Here is a 22,039-nt window from a genome sequence, read left to right on the forward strand (position 1 = left end):
GAAATTAAAACGAAAATAAACAAATGGGACCTAATGAAACTTAAAAGCTTTTGCAAAGCAAAGAAAACTACAAACAAGATGAAAAGACAACCCTCAGAATTGAAGAAAATGTTTGCAAATTTATCAATGGACAAAGGATTAATCTCCAAAATATATAAACAGCTCATGCAGCTCAATATTGAAAAAAACAATCCAATCAAATAACGGTCAGAAGACCTAAATAGACATTTCTCCAAAGAAGACATACAGATGGCCAAGAAGCACATGAACAGCTGCTCAACATCACTAATTATTAGGGAAATGCAAATCAAAACTACAATGAGGTATCACCTCACACCAGTTAGAATGGGCATCATCAGAAAATCTACAAACAACAAATGCTACAGAGAGTGCAGAAAAAAGGGAACCCTCTTGCACTGTTGGTGGGAATGTAAATTGATACAGCCACTATGGAGAACAGTATGGAGGTTCCTTATAAAACTAAAAATAGTATTACCATATGGCCCAGCAATCCCACAGTTGGGCATATACTCAGAGTAAACCATAATTCAAAAAGACACATGCACCCCAATGTTCACTGCAGCACTATTTACAATAGCCAGGACATGAAAGCAACCTAAATGCCCATCAACAGACGAATGGATAAAGAAGATGTGGTACATATATACAATGGAATATTACTCAGCCATAAAAAGGAATGAAATTGAGTCATTTGTTGATACATGGATGGATCTAGAGCCTGTCATACAGAGTGAAGTAAGTCAGAAAGAGAAAAACAAATATCGTATATTAACGCATATATTTGGAACGTAGAAAAATGGTACAGATGAACCGGTTTGCAGGGCAGAAATTGAGACAGATGTAGAGAACAAACATATGAGCTCCAAGGGGGGAAAGCAGCAGTGGGTGGGGGTGGTAGTTTCATGAATTGCGAGATTGGGTTTGACATGTATATACACTGATGTGTATAAAATGGATGACTAGTAAGAACCTGCTGTATAAAAACATAAATAAAATAAAGTGCAAAAATTCAAAGAAAACCAAAAACAAAAAAAAATTAAAAAAAGGGTAAATGGGCACACTAGGATATGTTTCCTTTTTTAAAAGTAATCTTTTGTTGAAAACATTAAAAAATACAGATAACAGTTAGGAGATTATTTGATTCCTAAAGATCAATAATAAAATAAAAACCAAATTATAATGTGACTTTCACAAAATAAGATATTTATTTTAATGTCTTCAAATATTATAAGCTTATTTAAATGAAAACAATGTTATCAGTAAAAAACTGTGATATTTGAAAACAACTATTAATAGACAATCTGAGTAGGCCTATATCTACAAACTAAATCAGTAATTAATAACCTAAAAATACAGAAAGCACCAAGCCCAGATGGATATACTGGTGAATTCTACAAAATATTTAAAAAAGAAATTATACAGTTCTTTCAGAAGACAATTACACCAAACTCTTTCAGAAGACAGAAGTAAGGGAATACTTCCTAACTCGTCTATGATGCCAGCATTACCTTGATACCAAAGCTAGATGAAGACATTATATAAGCAAAGAAAACCACAGACCAATATCCCTCATGAACATAGATGTAAAAATCCTCAAAAAAGTATCAGCAAATTAAATCCAACCATGTATAAAAAGAATTATACACCACAACCAAGTGGGATTTAGTTCAGGTTTGCAAGTTATTTCAACATTCAAAATTAATTAATGTGATCTATCATATCAACAGGTTAAAGAAGAAAAATCACATGTTCATATCTAGGTGCAGGAAAAACATTTAACAAAAACCAACACCAATTCATGATAAAAACTAGGAAAAGAGGGGAACTTTCTCAACTTGATAAGGAACATCTACAAAAAAACCTACATCTAACATCATACTAACTGGTGAGAAACTAGATGCTTTACCACTATGATCAGGAACAAGTAAAGGGTATCCCTCTTCACCACTCCTTTTCAACACTGTACTGAAGTCTTAGTTTATATAATAAGACAAGAAAAGACAAGGAAATAAAAGGTATATAGGTTGGGAAAGATGAAATAAAACTCTTTATTTGCAGATGACAGGATCATCTTTGTAGACAATTTTAAAAAATGACCAAAAAACTCCTGGAACTAATGAGCAATTATAGCAAGGATAAAAGGTTAATATAGAAAGGTCAATTGCTTTCCTATATACCAGTGAACAAGTAGAATTTGAAATAAAAAAACACAATATCATTTAGAATAGCACTCCCCAAAATGAAGTACTTAAGAGATAACTTAAATAAAATACATACAAGATCTATATGAGGAAAACTACAAAACTCTGATGAATGAATTTGAAGAACTAAATAGATGGAGAAATATTCTATGCTCATGGATAGGAAGACTCAATATCGTCAAGATATCAGTTCTTCCAAATTTGATTTATAAATTCACGGCAATCCCAGTCAAAATCCCAGCAAGTTATTTTGTGGATGTTGAAAACTGATTCTAAAGCTTACTATATGGAGACACAAATCACCCAGAATAGCCAACAAAATATTAAGGGATAAGAACGAAGTTGGAGGACTGACAGTACCTCGCTGTACAACTACAATATTCCAGTGTGCTAACGGTGAAAGAATAGACAAATAGAACAGTGGAACAGTATAGAGAGCCCGGAAATAGACCCATATAAATATGTGGGTTTTTTGACAAAGGAGCAAAGTTAATACAATGCAGAAAAGATAGTCTCTTCAACAAGTGGTGCTGAAACAACTGGACATTCACATGCAAAAAAATGAATCTAGACACAGACCTTACACCCCTCATAAAAATTAACTCAAAATGGTTCACAGACCTAAAAGTAAAATGTAAAACTATGCAAATCCTATAAGACAACATAGGAGAAAATTTAGATGGACTTGGGTATGGCGATGACTTTTTAAATATAATACCAATATATTATGATAAATATAATACCAAATATAATATTTCTTTCATGATCCATGAAAAAAATAACTGATAAACTGGACTTTAATCAAATTAAAAAATTTCTACTCTGTGAAAGACACTGTCAAGAGAATGAAAGACAAGCCACAGACTGGGAGAAAATATTTGCAAAGGACACATTTGATAAAGGATTATTATCCAAAATATACAAAGAATGCTGAAAACTCAACAAGAGGAAAACAACACGATTAAAATATGGGCCAAAGACCTTAGCAGACACCTCACCACAGAGGATATACAGATGGCATACAAGCATATGAAAAGATACTCCAGGGCTTCCCTGGTGGCACAGTGGTTGGGAGTCCGCCTGCCGATGCGGGGGACATGGGTTCGTGCCCTGGTCCGGGAAGATACCACATGCCGTGGAGTGGCTGGGCCCATAAGCCATGGCCGCTGAGCCTGCGCGTCCGGAGCCTGTGCTCCGCAATGGGAGAGGCCGCAACAGTGAGAGGCCTGCATACCGCAAAAAAAAAAAAAAAAAAAAAGATACTCCATATCATATGTCATCAGGGAACCGCAAATTAAAACAACAGCAAGATACCATAGCACACATATAAGAATGGCCAAAATCCAGAACACTGACAACACCAAATGCTGATAAGGATATGGAACAATAGGAACTCTCATTCATTGATGGTGGGATTGAAAAATTGTAGAGCTACTTCAGAAGACAGTTGGGCGGTTCTTACAAAATTAAACTTACTCTTATCATATGATCCAGCAATCACACTCCTTGGTATCTACCCAAAGGAACTGAAAAATTATGTTTGCACAAAAACCTGCACACAGATAGTTACAGCAGCTTCATTCACAACTGTCAAAACTTGGAAACAACCAAGATGTCCTTCAGTGAATGTACAAATAAACTAAGGTACATCTGGACAATGTAATATTATTTAGCACTACAAAAAAAAACCAGTTATCAAAAACCACGAACTAGTTATCAAGCTATGAAAAGAGATGGACGAAACTTAAATGAGTATTAGTAAGTGAAAGAAGCCCAACTGAAAAGGCTACATACTGTATGATTTCAATTACAAGACATTCTGGAAAAGGCAAAACTATGGGGACAGCAGAAAGATCATGGTTGCCAGGGGTTACGGGATGGACAGATGAAGATGCAAAGCACAGAGGACTTTTAGGGCAGTTAAACTACTCTGTATGACACTATAATTGTGGAAACATGACATTATAAAATTGTACAAACCTACAGAACGAATACCACCAAGAATGAACCCTAAAGTAAACTATGGACTCTGGATGATAATGATATGTCAATGTAGATTTATTAATTGTAACGAATGTACCACTTTGGTGGGGGATATAGATAAAAGAGGAGGCTGCATAGGTCAGGGTAGGGAGTATATAGGAAATCTCTGTACCTCTGCTCACTAATGCTGTGAAGCTAAAACTGCTCTAAAAAATAAAGTCTATTGAAAAAATAAACAAACAAACACAAACCATCTTTTGAGAGGTCTGGAATTGTTTAGTCTAAATGAACAAAAAGAATCTATCACTGAGATCCGACGCCTTGCCCTCAGGCAATTGTACCTGACAGGGAATCCCCTGACAGGAGGCCACCCCTCAGGCATCTCCAGGACCGAGGAGAGAAGTCCCCCGACTGGTGGCCCGGCCCTCAGTCGACTCTGTGACAGGACGGCTGGCCGAGCCGTGTGGCTGACAGGGTCTTGGTGCTCCGGCCGGGTGTCAGGCCTGAGCCACTGATGTGGGAGAGCCGACTTCAGGATGTTGGACCACCAGAGACCTCCCGGCCACATGTAATATCAATCAGCAAGACCTCTCCCAGAGATCTCCATCTCAAAGCTAAGACCCAGCTCCACCCAAAGGCCAGCAAGCTCCAGTGCTGGGTGCCCCATGCCAAACAACTAGCAAGACAGGAACACAACCCCATCCATTAGCAGAGAGGCTGCCTAAAATCATACTAAGTTCACAGACACCCCAAAACACACCACTGGATGCAGCCCTGCCCACCAGAAAGACAAGATCCAACCCCAGCCCCCAGAACACAGGCACCAGTCCCCTCCACCAGGAAGCCTACCAAAGCCATGGAACCAACCTTACCGACTGGGGGCAGACACCAAAAACAACGGGAACTACAAACCTGCAGCCAGTGAAAAGGAAACCCCGAACACAGTAAGTTAAGCAAAATGAGAAGACACAGAAATATGCAGGAGATGAAAGAGCAAGGTAAAAACCCACCATAGCAAACAAATGAAGAGGAAATAGGCAGTCTACCTGAAAAAGAATTCAGAGTAATGATTGTAAAGATGATCCAAAATCTTGGAAATAGAATAGAGAAAATAAAACAAAAGTTTAACAAGGACCTAGAAGAATTAAAGAACAAACAAACAATGAGCAAAACAATAAATGAAATTTAAAATTCTCTAGAAGGAATCAGTAGCAGAATAACTGAGGCAGAAGAACGGATAAGTAACCTGGAAGGTAAAACAGTGGAAATAGCTACCACAGAGCAGAATAAAGAAAAAAGAATGAAAAGAATTGAGGACAGTCTCAGAGACCTCTGGGACAACATTAAACACAGCAACATTGAATTATAGGGGTCCCAGAAAAAGAAGACAACAAGAAAGGGTCTGTGAAAATATTTGAAGAGATTATAGTTGATAATTTCCATAACATGGGAAAGGAAATAATTAATCAAGTCCAGGAAGCACAGAGAGTCCCATACAGGTTAAATCCAAGGAGAAACAAGCCAAGACACATATTAATCAAACTATTAAAAATTAAATACAAAGAAAAAATATTAAAAGCAGCAAGGGAAAAGCAACAAATAACATACAAGGGAATCCCCATAAGGTTAACAGCTGACCTTTCAGCAGAAACTCTGCAAGCCAGAAGGGGCTGGCAGGATATATTTCAAGTGATGAAAGGGAAAAGCCTACAAACAAGATTACTCTACCCAGCAAGGATCTCATTCAGATTTGATGAAGAAATTAAAACATATACAGACAAGCAAAAGTTAAGAGAATTCAGGAGGAACCAAGATGGTGGAGTAGAAGGATGTGCTCTCACTCCCTCTTGCGAGAACACCAGAATCACAACTAGCTGCTGAACAAGCATCGACAGGAAGACACTGGAACTCACCAAAAAAGATACCCCACATCCAAAGACAAAGGAGAAGCCACAATGAGATGGTAAGAGGGGCACAATCACAGTAAAATCAAATCCCATAACTGGTGGATGGGTGACTCACAGACTACCAAACACTTCTACCACAGAAGTCCACCCACTGGAGTGAAGGTTGTGAGCCCCACGTCAGGCTTCCCAACCTGGGGGTCCAGAAACAAGAGGAGGAATTCCTAGAGAATTATATGTTGAAGTCTAGCGGGAATTGATTGCAGGACTTTGACAGGACTGGGGGAAACAGAGACTCCACTCTTGGAGGGAACACACGAAGTAGTGTGCACATCGGAACCCAGGGGAAGCAGCAGTGACCCCAGGGGAGACTGAACCAGACGTACCTGCTAGTGTTGGTCTCTACAGCTCTACAACAAATGCTAAAGGACCTTCTCTAAGTGGGAAACACAAGAGAAGAAAAGGACCTACAAAAACAAACCCAAAACAATTAAGAAAATGGTAATAGGAACATACATATCGATAGTTACCTTAAACGTGAATGGATTAAATGCTCCAGCCAAAACACACAGGCTTGCTGAATGGATACAAAAACAAGACCCATATATATGCTGTCTACAAGAGACCCACTTCAGACCTAGGGACACATTCAGACTGAAAGTGAGGGGATGGAAAAAGATATTCCATGCAAATGGAAATCAAAAGAAAGCTGGAGTAGCTATACTCGTATCAGATAAAATAGACTTTGAAACAAAGAATGTTAAAAGAGACAAGGAAGACACTACATAATGATCAAGGGATCAATCCAGGAAGAAGATATAACAATTATAAATATATATGCACCCAACACAGGAGCACCTCAATACATAAGGCAACTGCTAACAGCTGTAAAAGAGGAAATCAACAGTAACACAATAATAGTGGGGGACTTTAACACCTCACTTACACCAATGGACAGATCATCCAAAATGAAAATAAATAAGGAAACAGAAGCTTTAAATAACACAATAGACCAGATAGATTTCATTGATATTTATAGGACATTCCATCCAAAAACAGCAGATTACACTTTCTTCTCAAGTGCACATGGAACATTCTCCAGGATAGATCACATCTTGGGTCACAAATCAAACCTCAGTAAATTCAAGAAAATTGAAATCATATCAAGCACCTTTTCTGACCACAACACTAGGAGATTAGAAATGAATTAAGGGAAAATAACGTAAAAAACACAAACACATGGAGGCTAAACAATACATTACTAAGTAACCAAGAGATCACTGAAGAAATCAAAGAGGAAATAAAAAAATACCTAGAGACAAATGACAGTGAAAACATGACGATCCAAAACCTATGGGATGCAGCAAAAGCAGTTTTAAGAGGGAAGCTTATAGCTATACAGGCCTGCCTCAAGAAAAAAAAACCTAAGTAAACAATCTAACCTTACACTAAAGGAACTAGAGAAAGAAGAGCAAACAAAACCCAAAGTTAGAAGATGGAATGAAATCATAAAGATAGGAGCAGAAATAAATGGAATAGAAACAAAGAAAACAATAGCAAAGATCAATAAAACTAAAAGCTGCTTCATTGAGAAGATAAACAAAATTGATAAACCATTAGCAAGACTCATCAAGAAAAAGAGAGAGAGGACTCAAATCAATAAAATTAGAAATGAAAAAGGAGAATTTACAACAGACACTGTAGAAATACAAAGCATCCTAAGAGACTACTACAAGCAACTCTATGCCAATAAAATGGACAACCTGGAAAAAAGGACAAATTCCTAGAAAGGTATAACCTTCCAAGACTGAACCAGGAAGGAACAGAAAATATGAACAGACTAATCACAAGTAATGAAATTGGAATTGTGATTAAAAATCTTCCAACAAACAAAAGCCCAGGACCAGAGGGCTTCACAGGTGAATTCTATCAAACATTTAGAGAAGACCTAACACCCATTCTTCTCAAACTCTTCCAAAAAACTGCAGAGGAAGGAACACTCCCAAACTCATTCTATGAGGCCACCATCACCCTGATACCAAAACCAGACAAAGATATTACAAAAAAAGAAAATTACAGACCAATAACACTAATGAATATACACGCAAAAATCCTCAACAAAATACTAGCGCACAAAATCCAAGAACACATTTAAAGGATCATACACTGTGATCAAGTGGGATTTATCCCAGGGATGCAAGGATTCTTCAATATACACAAATCAATCAATGTGATACACCATATTAACAAACTGAAGGATAAAAACCATATGATCATCTCAATAGATGCAGAAAAAGCTTTTGACAAAATTCAACACCGATTTATGATAAAAACTCCAGAAAGTGGGCATAGAGGGAACCCACCTCAACATAATAAAGGCCATATATGACAAACCCACAGCCAACATCATTCTCAATGGTGAAAAACTGAAACCATATCCTCTAAAATCAGGAACAAGACAAGGTTGCCCACGCTCACCACTACTATTCAACATAGTTTTGGAACTTTCAGCCATAGCAATCAGAGAAGAAAAAGAAATAAAGGAATCCAAATCAGAAAAGAAGAAGTAAAGCTGTCACTGTTTGCAGATGACATGATAGTATACATAGAGAAGCCTAAAGATGCGACCACAAAACTACTACAGGTAATCAATGAATTTGGTAAAGTAGCAGGAAACAAAATTAATGCACAGAAATCTCTTGCATTCCTATACACTAATGATGAAAAATCTGAAAGAGAAATCATAGAAATACTCCCATCTACCACTGCAACAAAAAGAATAAAATACCTAGGAATAAACTACCTAGGGAGACAAAAGTCCTGTATGCAGAAAACTATAAGACACTGATGAAAGAAATTGATGATGATAGCAACAGATGGAGGAAATTGATGGAACAGATGGAAATTGAGGAACAGATGGAAATTGAGGAACAGATGGAAATTGATGATTGATACAATTGTATCAATTTTCAATCCATGTTCTTGGATTGGAAGAATCAATACTGTGCAAATGACTATACTACCCAAAGCAATCTACTGATTCAATGCAATCCCTATCAAATTACCAATGGCATTTTTTACGGAACTAGAACAAATCATCTTAAAATTTGTATGGAGACACAAAAGACCCCGAATAGCCAAAGCAATCGTGAGGGAGAAAAATGGAACTGGAGGAATCATACTCCCTGACTTCAGACTATACTAAAAAGCTACAGTAATCAAGACAATATGGCACTGGCACAGAAACAGAAACATAGATCAATGCAACAAGATAGAAAGCCCAGAAATAAACCCGCGCACCTATGGCCAATTAATCTATGACAAATGAGGCAAAGGTATACAATGAAGAAAAGACAGTGTCTTCAATAAGTGGTGCTGGGAAAACTGGACAGCTACATGTAAAAGAATGAAATTAGAAAACTCCCTAACACCATACATAAAAATAAACTCAAAATGGATTCGAGACCTAAATGTAAGACCGGACACTATAAAAGTCTTAGAGGAAAACATAGGAAGAACACTCTTTGACATAAGTCACAGAAAGATCTTTTTTGATCCACCTCTAGAGTAATGGAAATAAAAAAAAAATAAATGGGACCTAATGAAACTTCAAATCTTTTGCACAGCAAAGGGAACCGTAAACAAGATGAAAAGACAACCCTCCGAATGAGAGAAAATATTTGCAAATGAATCAACGGACAAAGGATTAATCTCCAAAATATGTAAACAGCTCATGCAGCTCAATATTAAAGAAACAAACAACCCAATCCAAAATTGGTCAGAAGAGCTAAATAGACATTTCTCCAAAGAAGACATACAGATTTCCAAGAAGCACATGAAAAGCTGCTCAACATCACTAATTATTAGAGAAATGCAAATCAAAACTACAATGAGGTATCACCTCACACCAGTTAGAATGGGCACCATCAGAAAATCTACAAACAACAAATGCTACAGAGAGTGCAGAAAAAAGGGAACCCTCTTGCACTGTTGGTGGGAATGTAAATTGATACAGCCACTATGGAGAACAGTATGGAGGTTCCTTAAAAAACTAAAAATAGAATTACCATATGATCTAGCAATCCCACTACTGGGCATATACCCAGAGAAAACAATAATTGAAAAAGACACATGCACCCCAATGTTCATTGCAGCACAATTTACAATAGCCCAGTCATGGAAGCAACCTAAATGCCCATTTACAGACAAAAGGATAAAGAAGTTGTGGTACATAGATACAATGGAATATTACTCAGCCATAAAAAGGAACGAAATTGAGTCATTTGTTGAGATGTAGATGGATCTAGAGACTGTCATACAGTGTGAAGTAAGTCAGAAAGAGAAAAACAAATATCGTATATTAACGCATGTATGTCGAACCCAGAAAAATGGTACAGATGAACTGGTTTGCAGGGCAGAAGTTGAGACACAGATGCAGAGAACAAACAAACGTATGGACGCCAAGGGGGGAAAACCGCAGTCAGGTGGGGATGGTGGTGTGCTGAATTGGGTGATTGGAATTGACATGTATACACTGATGTGTATAAAATTGATGATCAATAAGAACCTGCAGTATAAACAAACAAACAAAGAAACTAAAAACAATACTAAACTTTCTTTCGGTTATTTGTATGGAAATATGTTAATATAAATGTTTCAGACATCACATGGAATTTCTAAAAATCTTGTATGTTCTGGTATAATGTTATAAGTCATAATTCTAGTTATTACTTTAAAATGTATATCTCAGAAATAACTAAAAAAAAAAAAAAAAAAAAAGAGAATTCAGCACCACCAAAGCATCCTTACAACAAATGCTAAAGGAACTTCTCTAGGTAGGAAACACAAGAAGATGAAAAGACCTACAAAAACAAACCCCAAACAAATAAGAAAATGGTAATAGAAACATACATATTGATAATTACCTTAAATGTAAATGGATTAAATCCTGCAAGAAAAAGACACAGACTGGCTAAATGGATACAAAAACAAGACCTGTATATATACTGTCTATAAGAGACCCACTTCAGGCCTAGGGACACATACAGACTGAAAAAGAGGGGACAGAAAAAGATATTCCATGCAAATGGAAACCAAAAGAAAGCTGGAAGTAACAATTCTCATATCAGACAGAATAGACTTTAAAATAAAGGCTAGTACAAGAGACAAAGAAGGACACTACATTAACTACATTAAATTAAATACAAAGAAAAAAATCAAGAAAAAATCAAAATACAAGAAAAAATTAACAGTTGTAAATATTTATGCACCCAACATAGGAGCACCTCAATGTTTAAGGCAAATGCTAACAGCCATAAAAGGGGAAATTGACAGTAACACAATCATAGTAGGGAACTTTAACACCCCACTTTCACCAATGGACAGATGACCTGAAATAAAAATAAATAAGGAAACACAAGCTTTAAATGACACATTAAACAAGATGGACTTAACTGATAGGTATAGGACATTCTATCCAAAAACAACACAATACACTTTCTTCTCAAGTGCTCATGGAACATCTCCAGGATAGATCATATCTTGGGTCACAAATGAAGCCTTGGAAAATTTAAGAAAATTGAAATTGTATCAAGTAACTTTTCTGACCACAATGCTATGAGACTAGATATCAATTACAGGAAAAAAACTGTAAAAAATACAAACACATTGAGGGCTAAACAATACACTACTAAATAACCAAGAGATCACTGAAGAAATCAAAGAGAAAATCAAAAAATACTTAGAAACAAATGACAATGAAAGCACGATGACCTAAAACCTATGGGATGCAGCAAAAGCAGTTCTAAGAGGGAAGTTTATAGCAATACAATACTTCCTCAAGAAACAAGAAAAATCTCAAATAAATAACCTAAACTCGGGCTTCCCTGGTGGCACAGTGGTTGAGAGTTCGCCTGCCAATGCAGGGCACACGGGTTCGTGCCCCAGTCTGGGAAGATCCCATGTGCCGTGGAGCGGCTGGGCCCTTGGGCCATGGCCGCTGAGCCTGCGCGTCCAGAGCCTGTGCTCAGCAACGGGAGAGGCCACAACAGTGAGAGGCCTGCGTACCGCAAAAAAGAAAAAAAAAAATAACCTAAACTTACATCTAAAGCAATTAGAGAAAGAACAAAAAAAGCCCCAAAGTTAGCAGAAGGAAAGAATTCATAAAGATCAGATCAGAAATAAGTGAAAAAGAAATAAAGGAAACGACAGCAAAGATCAATAAAACTAAAAGTTGGTTGTTTGAGATGATAAACAAAATTGATAAACCACTAGCCAGACTCATCAAGAAAAGAAGGGAGAACACTCAAATCAACTGAACTAGGAATGAAAAAGGAGAAGTAGCAACTGACACTGCAGAAATAGAAAGGATCAAAAGGGATTACTGCAAGCAACTATATGCCAATAAAATGGACAACCTGGAAGAAATGGAAAAATTATTAGAAAAGCAAAACCTTCTGAGACTGAGCCAGGAAAAAACACAAAATATAAACAGACCAGTCACATGCACTGAAATTGAAACTGTGATTAAAAATCTTCCAACAAACAAAAGCCCAGGACCAGATGGCTTCACAGGTGAATTCTATCAAACATTTAGAGAAGAGCTAACATCCATCTTTCTCAAAGTCTTCCAAAATATAGCAGAGGGAGGAACACTCCCAAGCTCTTTCTATGAGGCCACCATCACCCTGATCCCAAAACCAGAAAAAGATGTCACAAAAAAAGAAAACTACAGGCCAATATCACTGATGAACACAGAGGCCAAAATTCTCAACAAAATACTAGCAAACAGAATCCAACAACACATTAAAAGGATCATACACCATGATCAAGTGGGATTTATCCCAGGGATGCAAGGATTCTTCAATATACACAAATCAATCAATGTGATACACCATATTAACAAACTGAAGGATAGAAACCATGATAATCTCAATAGATGCAGAAAAAGCTTTCAACAAAATTCAACAATGATTTATGATAAAAACTCCAGAAAGTAGGCATAGACAGAACTTACCTCAATATAATAAAGGCCATATATGACAAACCCACAACCAACATCATTCTCAATGGTGAAAAACTGAAACCATATCCTCTAAAATCAGGAACAAGACAAGGTTGCCCACTGTCACCACTACTATTCAACATAGTTTTGGAACTTTTAGCCACAGCAATCAGAGAAGAAAAAGAAATAAAGGAATCCAAATCAGAAAAGAAGAAGTAAAGCTGTCACTGTTTGCAGGTGACATGATACTATACATAGAGAAGCCTAAAGATGCGACCGCAAAACTACTACAGGTAATCAATGAATTTGGTAAAGTAGCAGGACACAAAATTAATGCACAGAAATCTCCTGCATTCCTATACACTAATGATGAAAACTCTGAAAGAGAAATTAAGGAAACACTTCCATTTGCCATTGCAACAGAAAGAATAAAATAGCTAGGAACAAACCTACCTAAGGAGACAAAAGACCTGTATGCAGAAAACTGTAAGACAATGATGAAAGAAATTAAAGTTGACATAAACAGATGGAGAGATATACCATGTTCTTGGATGGGAAGAGTCAATATTGTGAAAATGACTATACTACCCAAAGCAATCCACAGATTCAATGTAATCCCTATCAAACTACCAATGGCATTTTTCACAGAACTAGAACAAAAAAATTTCACAATCCGTATGGAAATATCAAAGACCCCGAATAGCCAAAGCAATCTTGAGAAAGATAAATGGAGCTGGAGGAATTAGGCTCCCTGACTTCAGACTATACTACAAAGCTACAGTAATCAAGACAGTATGGTACTGGCACAGAAACAGAAATATTGATCAATGGAACAGGACAGAAAGCCCAGAGATAAACCCACAGACATATGGTCACCTTATCTTTGATAAAGGAGGCAAGAATATACAATTGAGAAAAGACAGCATCTTTAATAAGTGGTGTTGGGTAAACTGGATAGCTACATGTAAAAGAATGAAATTAGAACACTTCCTAACATCATACTCAAAATTAAACTCACAGTGGATTAAAGACCTAAATGTAAAGCCAGACACTATCAAACCCTTAGAAGAAAACATAGGCAGAACACTCTATGACATAAATCATAGCAAGATACTTTTTGACTCACTTCCTAGAGAAATGGAAATAAAAACAAAAATAAACAAATGGGACCTAATGAAACTTAAAAGCTTTTTCACAGCAAAGGTAACCATAAACAAGATGAAAAGAGAGCCCTCAAAATGGGAGAAAATATTTGCAAACGAAGCAACTGACAAAGGATTAATCTCCAAAATATACAAGCAGCTCATGCGGCTCAATATCAGAAAAAGAAACAACCCAATCCAAAAATGGGCAGAAGACCTAAATAGACATTTCTCCAAAGAAGATATACAGATTGCCAACAAACACATGAAAGGATGCTCAACATCACTAATCATTAGAGGAATGCAAATCAAAACTATGAGATGTCACCTCACACCGTTCATAATGGCCATGATCAAAAAATCTACAAATAATAAATGCTGGAGAGAGTGTGGAGAAAAGAGAACCCTCTTGCACTGTTGCTGGGAATGTAAATTGATTCAGCCACTATGGAGAAGAGTTTGGAGGTTCCTTAAAAAACTAAAACTAGAACAATCATATCACCCTGCAGTCCCACTACTGGGCACATACCCTGAGAAATCCATAATTCAAAAAGAGTCATGTACCACAATGTTCATTGCAGCACTATTTACAATAGTCAGGACATGGAAGCAACCTAGGTGTCCATCGACAGATGAATGGATAAAGAAGATGTGGCACATATATACAATGGAACATTACTGGGCCATAAAAAGAAATGAAATTGAGTTATCTGAAGGGAGGTGGATGGACTTAGAGGCTGTCAGACAGAGTGAAGTAAGTCAGAAGGAGAAAAACAAATACCGTATGCTAACACATATATATGGAATCTAAAAAAAAAATGGTTCTGATGAATGAGGGGCAGGTCAGGAATAAAGATGCAGACATAGAGAATGGACTTCAGGACATGGGGAGGGGGAAGGGTAAGCTGGGACGAAGTGAGACAGTAGCACTGACATATATACAGTACCAAATGTAAAAGAGATAGCTTGTGGGAAGCAGCTACATAGCCCAGGGAGATCAGTTTGGTGCTTTGTGACCACCTCGAAGGGTGGGACAGGGAGGATGGGAGGGAGATGCAAGAGGGAGGGGATATGGGAATATATGTATATATATATATATGTATATATATATATATAGCTGATTTTCTTTGTTATACAGCAGAAACTAACACAACATTATAAAGCAATTATATTCCTATAAAGATGTTTAAAAAAAAAAGAATCTATCACCTTATGGCTAGAAGCTGACTCTATCAATGACATAAGATGAGTAAGGCTATCTCTTATGAGTCAATATTTTCAATGAGGGATTAAAAAAATAGGGTCACCTTGTTTAGAACTACCAATTATTGCATAATAAGTGGCTTGTGGCCCACTTAGAGGACTTTCCAGATTCTAACGGTCTCCTCCTGTTAATTTTCTGTATAATTCTTATTTATTTCTGTCTTTATTTTGAATATCTTAGTCTTGATGTAGTCTTGTCCCCAAGAATACACATAATCGAAATTGAGTATAAGTGAAAAGAATTGTGCTTTACATTTTAATACGGCTTTGGAAAAACGATATTCAGTTGAAAAATGTATCATGATCTTTAATTTAGAGTCTTAGGAAGAAGTGCTTCCCTAGATTTCTAGTCTGTATTTAGTTGCAGAACACGGGATCTTAGTTGCCACATGTGGGATCTTTAGTTGTGGCATGTGGGATCTAGTTCCCTGACCCGGGATCGAACCCGGGCCCCCTGCATTGGGAGTGCTGAATCTTAGCCAGTGGACCACCAGGGAAGTCCCTGCATTACTTTTTAAAATGTTCTTTTCATGAATTTACTATTACTTAACTGTTAACCTGGATTCTTAGATTTATATATGATGCAGATTGTACATATATAAAACAATTATTATTAGGTTATGCACTGTGTCACTTTTTAGTGTACAGCACACCTTCATAAACTCTCACAACAATATTATAAGGCAGATAACAATAGCCACTTTTTACTGAGCACCAACTATTAGCCAAACAGATATCAAATTTCCAGTCCTCAAAATAACTTCACCAAGTTTCATACACTTCATGTTCCCTAAACATGAAATTAAGACGCAGAGAAGCTTTAAGAGGAATTAATACAGCTAATTCACTATAGAGCACATTTTCACTCTACCGGGGAATGAGGAAGATAAGGTATCCCAGCTCACTGAAGACTTGTGGCGATTAAGGTGGAGGTAAGGTGTAGTTAGGTGATCAATTCTAAGTCCTAACTCTAACCTTACTTTTAGGTTCCAGAATACAGCCTCAATCACATCGATAACAAATGTGTTATCAAAAACTGTCTGATTAAAGACACAGAAAATCCTATGCTAAATAATTGGCACGCTCAGCCCCAAAGTGAAATGAAGATCATAACATAGATGAAGAATTCGATAGACACGTGTTAAAGGAGAAGAATCCATCTTGAGTTATGTCAACACTAAAGTGACCTAGGTGACTTAGAAAGAGATCCAGTCAAAACAGTTTAGAACTATTGTTAATTTTGTTAAGTGTGATAATTGAATGGTACTTTGATATATTTAAAAGGTCCTTCTCCATTACAGATACACTCTGAAGTATTTATGGGTAAAATTCCATGCTGTATGGGATTTACTTTAAAAAACTTACAGAAAAAAAGGAGGAGAGGATGTGGAAGCAACCTAAATGTCCATCAACAGAGGAATGAATAAAGAATATGTGGTACATATATACAATTACTGAACATTACTCAGCCATAAAAAAGAACGAAATAATGCCATTTACAGTGACACGGATGGACCCAGAGATTGTCATACTGAGTTAAGTAAGTCAGACAGAGAAAGACAAATATCATATGATATCACTTATATGTGGACTCTAAAGAAATGGTACAAAGGAACCTATTTACAAAATAGAAATTGAGTCACAGATGTTAAAAATAAACTTGTGGTTACCGGGGGGAGGAATAAATTGGGAGATTGGGATTGACATATACACACTTACACACTACTATATATAAAATAGATAACTAGTAAGAACTTGCTGAATTGCACAGGAAACTATTCAATATGCTGTAATGACCTACATGGGAAAAGAATCTAAAAAAGAGTGGATATATGGGTATGTCTAACTGACTAACTTTGCTGTACAGTAGAAACTAACACAAAAGTGTAAATCAACTATACTCCAAAAAAATAATAATAATTAAAAAAAAAAGGGATGGGAAAAGACGGATGACCTGATGGACAAAATGTTGGTAATTACTGAAATTGGGAATTCACTAGGGGCTCACACGGGGGGATCACTGCATTATTCTTTCTACTTTTGTGTGTGTTTGAAATTTTCCACAATAAAAAGTTTTAAAATATTAGGGAAGAAAAGACACAGCTTCCATCGATTTAGGTAGTTTATAATAGTTATTGAAGGAAAAGAACATAGTGAAACTCAAAGAGTTGTGGGAGGTAGAAACACACAGTATGTGATATTTGATCAATAAAATTAATCAGAAAGAAGAAAGTAGTATAAGTGTTGGGTCACAAGTCAGAAGAAGAAATATAAAAGTTTCAGAGATAAACTGGTTCTCTAGAAATAGGCTTAAATAATCCCTGAACCTCACTTTCACTCAACAATGGCAAGCAAACAGGACTTGATCAGGACTTCTTCAGAGAGTAAAAGTTAGTCATCAGATTGCAGTCAGCCCAAGTGGAAACTTTCCTTTAGACAACTCTCTTTTTGTTCTGTATGATGCTATTTTTACTAAAATAACCTTCCCCAAGCAGCTTTATTTATCCTGTAGATTCCCCCTATTGTAGTGAAAAATGAATTCCTCTTGGTTAGAAATGTAGAAAAGGGCTTTAGAGTACATAACAGAGCTGAGTAAGTAAGTAAGTAACATAACATTTACTAGACTTACGATCCTGACTACATCATTTTAACTTTTCTGAGCTTGTTCTCTTATTTCTAATGTGGAGATAATCACTATCTCAGAGAGTTTTTTGAAATGTGGTATATAACGTATGCTGACTGATTTAAACTTTTACAGATATCGGGTTAAGAGTTTAAAAAAGAATATATCAGGATTTTGTCCAAGTTAAAACAATCAGTGATGAGGTTTCAGGTTCTAGTGTGACAGTAAGCACCCAATGTTCTTCTCCATTAGGGGGTCATTTTGGTCTCCTCTTCCTTCTCTCCTGTACCCAAACACAGTTTTAACAGGTCTATCCTCTTTCTCAGAGGACAGGCACACACATTTACATTTAAATATATTGCCAAGAATGTAAAAGGTTGGGAGATGTGTTAAGGAAACTACAGATTCTTTTATAAAGGATGTTTAAATTTGGTCTTTCTACGAGCATCTTCTCTTCTAGAATATACACAATGTATTTCAGACAATAGATATGAAAATCAGGCACCTTACTGACTATATTAATTAAATTATAATCAGTACCTTAAGAATTTGATAAGTAAATATCACTTTTAAGGCATGGTTTACCTTGAACTAACTCAGTTTCAGAACCTATGAAAGAAATCACCTCCATTTCTAGTTTATCACTAACCAGGGCTATAAAACATAACTGGGCAATCGTTGCAAGTTTCTTTTCTGGAGAAACAAACTGACCTTTGAGAAAAGACCTCCAGACACTGACAGTTAGAAGTCTCCCTACAATGAAGTGTACCATTTGAAAAGCCCCACAGAATTACAGAGCCTCCAGATAACTTCATAGTGACTCACTCTCAAACAGGAATAGACAGCCAAGGTTCACCAGCCACCTGGAGGACGATGTCTAATAACAAAGAGGAACAAACAACAACAACAGCAAAACGGCCCACAGGAACCAGAGACAATGTAGGACCCATAACAAAACTTAAAAGAAAAAGCCTTAAGTAAAATATTCTCAGAGAGATAAGAGATTACACTTATAAAACAAGAATAAGAATAGGGAATCATCAAAAAACTAGAACTTGAGAAATTAAAATAACCACAATTTTAAAATTAAAGAGAAGAAAAAACTGAGGGAAATCTTCCAGAAAGTAGAATAAGGAGGCAAAGAAACAGAAAACAGGAGAGAAAAGTAAATTATAAGATCAATCTGGGAGGTGCAAACTTTGGCTAACAGGAATTCTGGGAAGACAGAACACAGAGAAAAAGGCAGAAAGGAAATCTTCAAAGAAAAAAACACCTGATTTTTAAAACAGGCACATGTGTCATCTTGATAAAAATTTAAATTAGTTAAAAATTATAGAGACGATCACATAGCTCAGAGTTTAGGCGTTCACCTGCCTGAAGTAGGTATACGGACATTATTATATATTATTTTACTGTTCTCTGGTTCTTTTTTTAAATGGATAATGCTGTCTTCTCATCTAAATTAGAAACTCTTCAAAGCCAGGAATAATATTTGCCACTCGCAGCAGGCACATATTCTATTTCTGATAAATACTTGTTAAACTCATTTGCTTTGAAGATGACTTGAGTTTGCGTTAAGCTCTGTGACTCCTTAAGAGGGTTCAGTCTTTCAGTCTTGGTACAAAAGGTAAAGGTCATTCTTAGCTAAAACAGTTACTTGAAATTCCGGGAACAACACTGAGAAGCCAGCTCTTACATCAAGTCTGAAATGAAGTCATTTTATTAAACAATGATAAACTTAAAGCCAGTCAAATGGCCTTTGTTTAAATACCCTTAAAACTTTTGGCCCATTCAATCTTCTTTTCAGAAAACTTGATCTGAGCCTCTACCCAGACACGTACTTCTACGGTACTAGTTAGTGGAATATGTAGGCTATGAATCAGACTCCACTGTGGAAACTAATCCTTGAGTCACAGTCATAATATTCCATTGGCATCCACCCCAGGGACAAGGTATTCATTAAAGGGTGCCACTCTTTCAAGCAGAGGATGAAGCATCAAGAAGCTTCCACTAAAGGAGGCAAGGATATACAGTGGAGAAAAGACAGCCTCTTCAATAAGTGGCGCTGGGAAAACTGGACAGCTACATGTAAAAGTATGAGATTAGATTACTCCCTAACACCTAAACACAAAAATAAACTCAAAATGGATTAAAGACCTAAATGTAAGGCCAGACACTATCAAACTCTTAGAGGAAAATATAGGCAGAACACTCCATGACATAAATCACAGCAAGATCCTTGTTGACCCACCTCCTAGAGAAATGGAAATAAAAACAAAAATAAACAAATGGGACCTAGTGAAACTTAAAAGCTTTTGCACAGCAAAGGAAACCATAAACAACACCAAAAGACAACCCTCAGAATGGGAGAAAATATTTGCAAATGAAGCAACTGACAAAGGATTAATCTCCAAAATTTACAAGCAGCTCATGCAGCTCAATAACAAAAAAACAAATAACCCAATCCAAAAATGGGCAGAAGACCTAAATAGACACTTCTCCGAAGAAGATATACAGATTGCTAACAAACACATGAAAGAATGCTCAACATCACTAATCATTAGAGAAATGCAAATCAAAACTACAGTGAGATATCATCTCACACAGGTCAGAATGGCCATCATCAAAAAATCTAGAAACAATAAATGCTGGATAGAGTGTGGGGAAAAGGGAACTCTCTTGCACCGTTGGTGGGAATGTAAATTGATACAGCCACTATGGAGAACAGTATGGAGGTTCCTTAGAAAACTAAAAATAGAACTACCATGCGACCCAGCAATCCCACTACTGGGCATATACCCTGAGCAAACCATAATTCAAAAAGAGTCATGTACCAATACGTTCATTGCAGCCCTATTTACAATAGCCAGGACATGGAAGCAACCTAAGTGTCCATCAACAGATGAATGGATAAAGAAAATGTGGCACATACATACAATGGAATATTACTCAGCCATAAAAAGAAACGAAATTGAGTTATTTGTAGTGAGGTGGATGGACCTAGAGTCTGTCATACAGAGTGAAGTAAGTCAGAAAGAGAAAAATAAATACCGTATGCTAACACATATATATGGAATCTAAGAAAAAAAAAAAAAGGTCATGAAGAACCTAGGGGTAAGATGGGAATAAAGACACAGGCCTACTAGAGAATGGACTTGAGGATATGGGGAGGGGGAAGGGTAAGCTGGGAGGAAGTGACAGAGTGGCATGGACATACATACACTACCAAACGTAAAATAGCTAGTGGGAAGCAGCCGCATAGCACAGGGAGATCAGTCGGTGGTTTGTGACCACCTAGAGGGGTGGGATAGGGAGGGTGGGAGGGAGGAAGATGCAAGAGGGAAGAGATATGGGAACATATGTATATGTATAACTGATTCACTTTGTTATAAAGCAGAAAGTAACACACCATTGTAAAGCAATTACACTCCAATAAAGATGTTAAAAAAATAAAAATAAAAATAAAATAAAAGCTAGCCGGGATCTGGAAAAAAAAAAAAAAAAGAAGCTTCCACTCATCATTACAGTCATCCCTCAAATATCCTAGTTTGGTTATCTGTGCAAGGCTGTGTGGTCACCCTCATCTAGATTCTAGTTGTCTCTACCCCATTCCAAAGGGTCCCCTTGGCTTCAGTCATTAATTTAATAAATACTTACTGAGTGTCTATTTTGAGCTAAGCACTGTTCTAGGTACTGAGGATATAGCGGTGAATAAGACAAAAAAGTCCCTGATTTAGGGAATTTCATTCTAGTAAATTAGAGCCCAGAAAAGATTACCCATTTGCCTAATCCCTTCTCTAGAATTCAATCAATTCTGGAAAATTTATCAATACATTTGCCTGCCTGCCTGCCTGCCTATCTATCTCCCTATCTTTAACTTTTTTCTTGCTATGCTTCCT

The 22,039-nt window shown here is 36.7% G+C and overlaps 1 protein-coding gene across 2 annotated transcripts in view; it reads right to left on the reverse strand.

Annotated features, from left to right (window-relative positions):
- NEDD4 (NEDD4 E3 ubiquitin protein ligase) overlaps positions 1-22,039 on the reverse strand; it is a 159,554-nt gene that overhangs the window by 70,549 nt on the left and 66,966 nt on the right. The window lies entirely within an intron of this gene.

The sequence above is a fragment of the Grampus griseus genome, assembly GCF_964374135.1.
Source record: "Grampus griseus genome assembly, chromosome: 2".
Lineage (NCBI taxonomy): Eukaryota > Metazoa > Chordata > Mammalia > Artiodactyla > Delphinidae > Grampus > Grampus griseus.